The following is an 8,267-nucleotide window of genomic DNA, read 5'->3' as shown; positions in this document are numbered from 1 at the left end:
AAAAAAAAAAAAAAAAAAAAAAAAAAAAAAAAAAAAACCAATAATAATAATAATAGTAATATTAAATAAAATAAAATAAAAATAGATAGATAAATAAATAAACAAAATAAATTAATAATAATATGTAAAATATATAAATAAATAATATTAATAATAATAATAATTCTGTGAAATAACTTCACATCTATATTTCATCTAAATTCTCTCCATTAAATTTGTTTTTTTCAAGAAAATAATAATTTGATCTTTGACTTTACCAGCATCACTACTAAAGATATCATTAATTGTAAATTTTATATTCATTTTAGTTATTTCTTTTTGGAAATGTCTTCTTTCTAATTCATATCCACAACATTCCATAAAAACATGTTTTACTGTTTCAGGGAGATTACAGTTATCACATAACCCCGTGGCATGTTTTCCTATTACTTTAAGAGAGCTATTGAGACCCGTATGTCCTATTCTGATTCGGGTCATTATTGTTTCTACTTTTCTGTTTCTTCCCGTTTTCTTTGTGCCTCCTACCTTTTTCTGAATGTTATACAAATGTCGTCCTGTATCAATTATGTCCCAATTATCCTGCCATATATTCGTAACATATCTATTTATTATCATTTTACACTCAGATTTACTTAATGGAATTTCATAGTTTACATTTTTAGATTTTACTGCCTGTTTAGCAAGAATGTCTGCACCTTCATTGCCTTCCACTCCCACATGTGCTGGAACCCAAACAAAATCTACAGATATTTCCCTCAAGTGAAGTTTATATAGAATGTGGTAAACCCTGTCAATTAGGTCTTGTCTTTCTGATTTACTTGATTTGATGCTTAATAAGACTGCCATATTATCCGATGCAATGACATATTTTTGACCATTATATTTTTCAATCCATTCTAAACCCATGATTATAGCTAATAATTCTACTGTGTATACTGTCAAGTTGTTTGTTGTTCTTTTCTTCATCTCTATATTTAGATTTGGGATGTACACTGCTGCTCCTGTTTGTCCTGATTCTGGATCTTTTGATCCATCTGTAAATACTATAATTTTATCCATATGTTGTTTATGAAAGAATTGTTGCACTAAGAAGTTTTCTGAAATATTTTTCCCTTTATTTTTGATTAATTTATGTAATGATAAATCGACAGAAGGATAAATATATAACCAATGATGGATACACGATTGATTAACTGTTGGACTTAATTCTATTTCATGCAACCCTGCATAGTGAGCTTTGATATTACCTATCCAGCCAAAACTATAAATATTTGTTTTTTGATGTTCCCAACATTCCTGTAATATATTATGAACTGGGTGTGTTTGGTCATGTCCTTTAATATTAATCCAGTATAGTAACATTTGTTTCAATCTTCTTATTCGTAAAGGCATTTCCCCCATTTCAACTTGTAGAGCTGAAACTGGTGATGTTCTAAATGCTCCACTGCATATTCTGAGTACTTTTGATTGTTCTATATCCAGAAGTTTTAAATGAGTTTCTGCTGCTGCCATATAGCTAATGCTGCCATAGTCCATTGTTGATCTCATAAGTGATTGATATATATTTACTAATGCTTCCCTACTTGCTCCCCATTCCCTTCCTGTTAAACAACGCAATAAATTATTAACATTTTTACATTTTATTTTTATTTTTTCTATATGTTGCTTCCATGTAAGTTTTTCATCAAAAATCATGCCTAAAAATCTTATATCCTTAACCTGTTCAAGGTTTTGACCATATAACTTTAAGGAGATAGACTTATGTTTTCTAGAGAAGCAGATAACTTGAGATTTTGTTGTTGAAAGTTTAAAACCCCAGTTATTGGACCATATTTCAACTTCATTGATTGCCTTTTGCATTTTATTTCTGAGATATTCTACATTACGACCACGAATCCATAAAGCTCCATCGTCCGCATATAAAGATTTACTGATTCCATGATCTATTTTATCAAATATGTCATTGATCATTATCAAGAATAATACTGGGCTACAAACACTACCTTGAGGAGTACCATTCTCCACAATATATTTACTTGAAAATTCCTTTCCCACTCGCACTTCTATTGTTCTTTCAAACAAAAAATTACTTATCCAATTAAATAGTTTTCCTTTTACCCCAAGTTTTTCCAGTTTTACTAATAAACCTTCTTTCCAAAGTGTATCATAAGCTTTTTCTATATCGAAAAAGACTGCAATAACTGATTCTTTGTTAGCTTGTGCTTTCCTTATCTCTGACTCGAGGCATAAAATAGAGTCCATTGCGTTTCTCCCTTTCCTGAATCCACTTTGATTTGGTGATAACAGATTATTAAATTCTAAATAACTATATAGCCTTTTAGTTATTATTTTTTCCATTGTTTTCCCCAATTGTGAATTCAAAGCAATGGGTCTATAGTTGGAAGGATTTGAAGGATCTTTACCTGGTTTTAATATTGGTACTATTATTGAATTTTTCCATGAAGTTGGTATTTTACCACTATCCCAAATTAAATTAAACAAAATTAATATTGCTTTAATAGAATTTTCACCCATATGTTTTAACATATCGTAACAAATATTGTCTTTTCCAGGAGATGATTGATTAGTATTACTAAGCGCTCTTTTAAATTCAAATAAAGTAATAGGTAGATCCATCGTCCCTCCATTGACAGTTTTTTTGTTATCTATATTTGGATGGTTTTTTAATATATTGCTCCTCAACTCCCTAACATTTGCTGAAATATTGTCAGAACTATGTATTTTAACCAGTGTTTTAACTAATAATTCTGCTTTATCTAGATCAGTTATTGCAACAGTGTTTTCATTTTTAATTATTGGGATTTCATATTTCCTAGTTATTCCATTCATCTTCTTTATCATCCCCCACACATCTGATAATTTAGTTTCTCTCCCTATGGTAGAGCAATATTTTTGCCAGTATTCTCTTTTTGCTTTTCTTATTGTTCTCCTAACAATTGCTTGTTTCCTTTTATAAAATATTAACTTTTCAATTGTATGCTGAACTTTTAGTTGTTTAAATGCTTTATTCCTTTCTTTAATAGCTTTTTTACAGTCCTCATCCCACCATGGAACATTCTTTTTAATTCTACTTCCTGTACTTTTAGGTATTGCTTTATTTGCATTCTGTATAAGTATTGTTGTTAATTTTTCATTAAATTCTTCAATATCTTTAATATCTTCTCTAATAATTTCTCCACATTTAATTTCAGTCAGATTTTGAAACTTGATCCAGTTTGCTTTATTAAATTGCCACCTAGGTACTCGAAATGTTTTTCCTTTAAGAACATCCAGTCCTATTTTAATGGTTATTGGATAATGATCACTACCAAGTGATGTTTTATTTATTACTTCCCACTGCGTAATTCCTGCAATGTTATTTGAGGTGACTGTTAAATCTATTGCTGTTTCTGTGTTCTTTGTAATATTATATCTGGTCCCTGTTCCATTATTTATGCACACCAGTCTGTTATCATCAATGAATTCCTCTACGTTTCTGCCATTTATGTCTGTGTGATCACTTCCCCAAAGATTATTGTGAGCATTAAAATCTCCACACCAAACAATTTTCCCCTGTTCCTGTCCTCTAACTATATTCAGTGTTTCAATAGTTAATTCTTTACATGGATTATAATAATTAATAATGATCATTTCATCCCTACCTGTCCATATTTTAATAGTAATGTATTCATGCTCTTTTCCTATATGGATTATACTGTAACCTATATTATTTTGTACAAGGATCATTATTCCTCCACCCCTTCCATTACCTCTATCTCTTCTGATGGCAGTGTACCCATGTAAAACAAAATCTAATTCTGGTTTTAACCAGGTTTCCTGAATACAGATGATATGTGGTTTTTCTTGTAGTTGTGATATGTAATGTTTAAAATCTTGACCATTTGAGATGAGACTTCTAGCGTTCCATTGAAATATGTTTATGACCATGTGGAAGTAGCACCTTCTGACTGAGTTGGTGTTACTCCTTTACCTATCATATTCTCTACTGCTTCCCAACCAAGGTCTTTAACATCTAGATATTTTTCTGCAGCCCTCACTATGATTTTAATCTTTTCAGTTTTCTTTACTGTCTGAGCTGAACAATTAATCACTTCCACCATAAACAGCACAAAATCCTTTTTGTTCACTATCATTGAATCATTAGGTATTTTAGAGCATCCATCACAAGTTTTTGGTTTTATATTTGGTGTCACTGTTGGTTTTGGCTTCTCTGGTTGATTTGGGATTCTTTTCACAGCTTCAGCATAAGTTATCCCTTGAGCTAGTTTCACTTTTTGGATTTCCTCTGCTCTTTTACTGTATTGACATCCACGGTAAGCATAAGTGTGTTCTTCTCCACAGTTACAACATTTAATTTTTGCCTCTTTTTCACATTTCCCATATTCATGTTCACCTGCACATCTTCCACATCGTTGTTTTCCTTTACAGATTGCTGCTACATGTCCAAATTTCTGGCATTTAAAACACCTTAACGGAGGAGGAATGTATTGTTTCACATCATAGCTCATATAGCCTATGTAGACTTTACTTGGTAAACATTCACCTTCAAATTTAATCAAGACTGACAAGCTGTTACATCGTTCTCCATTTCTTGTTGTTTGCAGACGTTTAATTTCTTTCACTTTTGCTCCACGTATGTTTGCTTGAATTTCTTCATTTGAGATTTTTAAAGGGACTCCACTAATGACTCCTCTACCCATTTTTTTGTTTTCAACCAGACTGCTCTGAACTTTCTTTCCTTCCATTTTGTGAATCTTAATTGCCTTTCCTTGTTGAATGCTGTCTCTGCAATGAACAAAAAGTGCTCCGCTTCGTAAAACCTTAGCGCTAAGGACTTCACCTATTAGTTTATTTATTGTTTTGGTTAATTGTATTGGGTTCCATTCACCAAAAGATTCTCCCTCTTGATTTAATTTAATAATAACTTTATACTCATCTTTTGGTTTCTTAGTTACTAGTTCATTTTCCTCATCATTTTCTGGGTTAGAAATATCTTCAGCTGATGTCTGCTTTTTACGCTTTTTTCTGCTTTTTGAAGCAGCTAACTTACTCCAGTCTTCTTCATTTCCACCACTATTTTCTTCCATTTCATCAAACTCACTTCCTGATCCAGAACTTCCCTCTGCAACCTCCTGCCCATTCACAGCCCAGCCGCTGCCAACCGCCTTACCAAATTGCTGACTCATCTTTTCTCTCTCCGTCATCCATCCGCTCGAAAAGCCCGTCTCAACGTTTTTGTTTCTGACCGAACTGCGTCAAATATGGCGAGTTGTATGGCAAGCCAGTTTTCCATATAATAGTTACTCAGGTTCTTCCAAACAGAGGTGCATAATTTGATCATTCCTGCTCAAAAGAACATTTCAGATATCCAAATAAGACTCCATCAAGGGTCAATATAAAATTAGCGGTCCAGCTGGTACAGATTAGTTCACCTGCGTGCACAGATTAGCAAAAAGGTGGCATCCTGCAGAAATAAATAAACACATCTTTATTAGATTTGGTAAGGATGAAGTTCGACAACTTCTAAAATAAAAATCATCAAACTATTGCAAATCAGCCAGATTTTAATCAAAACAACTCACAAACTTGTCTCAACGAGCTTCTAGGAACTAGTAAAAATTTTAACAAACATGATAGTTTTTAATTAAACTGATGGTATTTAATGATGGAGACATAAATGTCTGTTGTGATTTAGGTGACAAAACAGAAAAAAAAATTGTGATTCTTTAATATTTATGTTCAATGTTGCAATTAGACGGTCCCTGAGCCTTAACAAAACCACACATGGGTTTCTTGTATTTATTTATTTTCATTGAACCTTTATTTATACAGGTTAGTTTCATTGAGCCACCAGGACTCATTTACAAGAGAGACCTGTTTGGCAATAGCAAATTATTATTATTAATAACGAATTTATTGTTAATTAATTTTTAAAATTATTAATAATTATTCAAAATTATAATATATTATTAGCATTATTGCAAATCCACTAGAGATCTTTGTTTAAAACTATGGCCTTCCAAAAATTTTCAGTCAGGTCATCTGGACAGTTTCTTTTTTGTGCTGAAACGTTTCGCCTTCGGTCTGGAAGGCTTCATCAGTCATCAGTTTGACAAGCCTGTCAACAAGGAAGAGGGCCGGCAATGGAGGAGGGGGCGTACCAAAGAGACCATCTTAACACCAACCAAACTGGTTTGTTCCACTTTGGAGTAAACTGTTGGGGGAAGAATCAGTTTTGTGTGTTTCCTTGACTGATGAAGCCTTCCAGACCGAAGGCGAAACGTTTCAGCACAAAAAAAGAAACTGTCCAGATGACCTGACTGAAAAATGTTGGATTGTATACCTGGATTATTGAGCATGGACTTTGTATGGCCTTAACTATTTGCAGACAACACTGACTGCTAGCAAAATTTCCCATGAGCTACTGCACAAATGCAAGTGAAACATCCAGAAAGTAATCATTGGATGTGTATCTACTACCAACTCTTTGCAGGTAAGGTAACCCAGTTCAAAATGGCCACCACAGCCAACTGATTTTAGAAAACACGTACAAAAATGGCCATAATTCTGTCAAATTGGCATTGGGGTGAAATTTGAATATTCAAGGGATGCTAACCTTTAATAGTTAAACGCCTTTTGGGCCTGAATGCCGTTTAAAATATATGTTACAACGGCTTGCTAAAGTCGCACAGAAGCCTGACGTCATCCTCCGTACCGTCAGCGCTTTACAAAATAAAAGTTAAAATATACAGCTTCATGGAGGAGGGTGAAATGTGACCAAATTAAATCAATAAATACATAATAATTAAATGTATTGTTTAATTAGTAAATACATCATTAAATAATTAAATATACATTTAATTATTAAATACACAATTAATTAATTAAATGTCCCATGAAATAAATGATACTATTATTTTATTTTATTTAGTCACAATCCACCCTCCATTCAAGGTTCAAGGTGACTATTGTCATTCACAACACATGTGGTACATGTGGAACGAAATTGTGTACTCGGTCCCAGTTACACCAACAATAAAGTATAAAAAGAAACACAAGGATCTAAGATATACACTAAATGCTAAAAGATCTAAGATAAGCTCCGTAGCGAATGAATGCAGAAACTGTCTTGTCTGACTCACTTCAGTTATATGGTGACCATTTGAAACTTTTGAAGGTATTTTTGGAACCCATAATAAAGTAATTTAACTCAAGTTAGCATCTGTGAAGGATGTTAACCATCCAAGATACACAACAGCCATGCTTTCAGCTGAGAGCGTTCATTACAATATTAATGTTAAGCTGCTCAATTCTAGCATCAAGCAATGGAAAACAAAACAGCTGCTCATTAATCTGTTGGGACTCCTGGCAAGGATCAATGCAGACATGTTCCTGTTTTTAGTTTTCTACATTCGCCTTATAATCTAGCCGTTTTTTATTACTCTTTTTTGCCATCTTATTTGTAAAAAATAAAAAAAATCTGTATGCATTTTTATAAATGTCTACTGTTGTTGTAGCTGTTGTCCATTGTTATCATAATTCTTTGTTGAAATCAGGTCTCTCTTGTAAATGAGTCCTCGAGGCTCAATGGGATTTACCTGTCTAAATAAAGGTTGAATGAATTAAAAACATGACACAAGGCCCCATCTGCATTTTTTAACATGTTGGCATCAACATTTCCTGACAGATGTCACACAGCTGTTTGAAGAGTGAGGAAGAAGACAAACACTGGTTCATTTGAAGGTTTTGTAAATTTTGTTTTAAATCAATGAATGCCCAGACTTTTAATCAACAAAATAAAACTAAAGACACACGACCTTAGCTGGTTGAAATGTAGAAATATTAATATTCCATTTAACAACAAGTCTTAAATATATTTATCCAGTCATGACCATTAGGCAGTTGTTTCTGGCTGATATATTCTGCTACTGGTTCCTCACAGGTGATAGTTAAATTTCATCATCAAACACTGGTTTGTAAAATAAAAATAAAATAAAACTTGAGACGACAATATCAGATTAACTGGTTTGAGTCACAATTAAAGCTTCTGTGAAAACACAAATTTAAAATAATATTTATAATAAGGCCTCATGCATGAAACAAATCTGAACAGTAAAAGCTGTGTTTTACGTAACACTGTTAGGAAACAACTTTAAAGCAGCTGGTCATCTGATTTAACATTACAAAGAGACCAGTGAATAAAATCTTCCAGGAAACAAAATGATGCAAAGTTACTTTTTATTTAC

Source organism: Nematolebias whitei, chromosome 19 (assembly GCF_014905685.2).
Source record: "Nematolebias whitei isolate Nwh7 chromosome 19, NemWhi1, whole genome shotgun sequence".
Classification (NCBI taxonomy): Eukaryota; Metazoa; Chordata; class Actinopteri; order Cyprinodontiformes; family Rivulidae; genus Nematolebias; species Nematolebias whitei.
Note: the sequence above shows the minus strand (reverse complement) of the source record.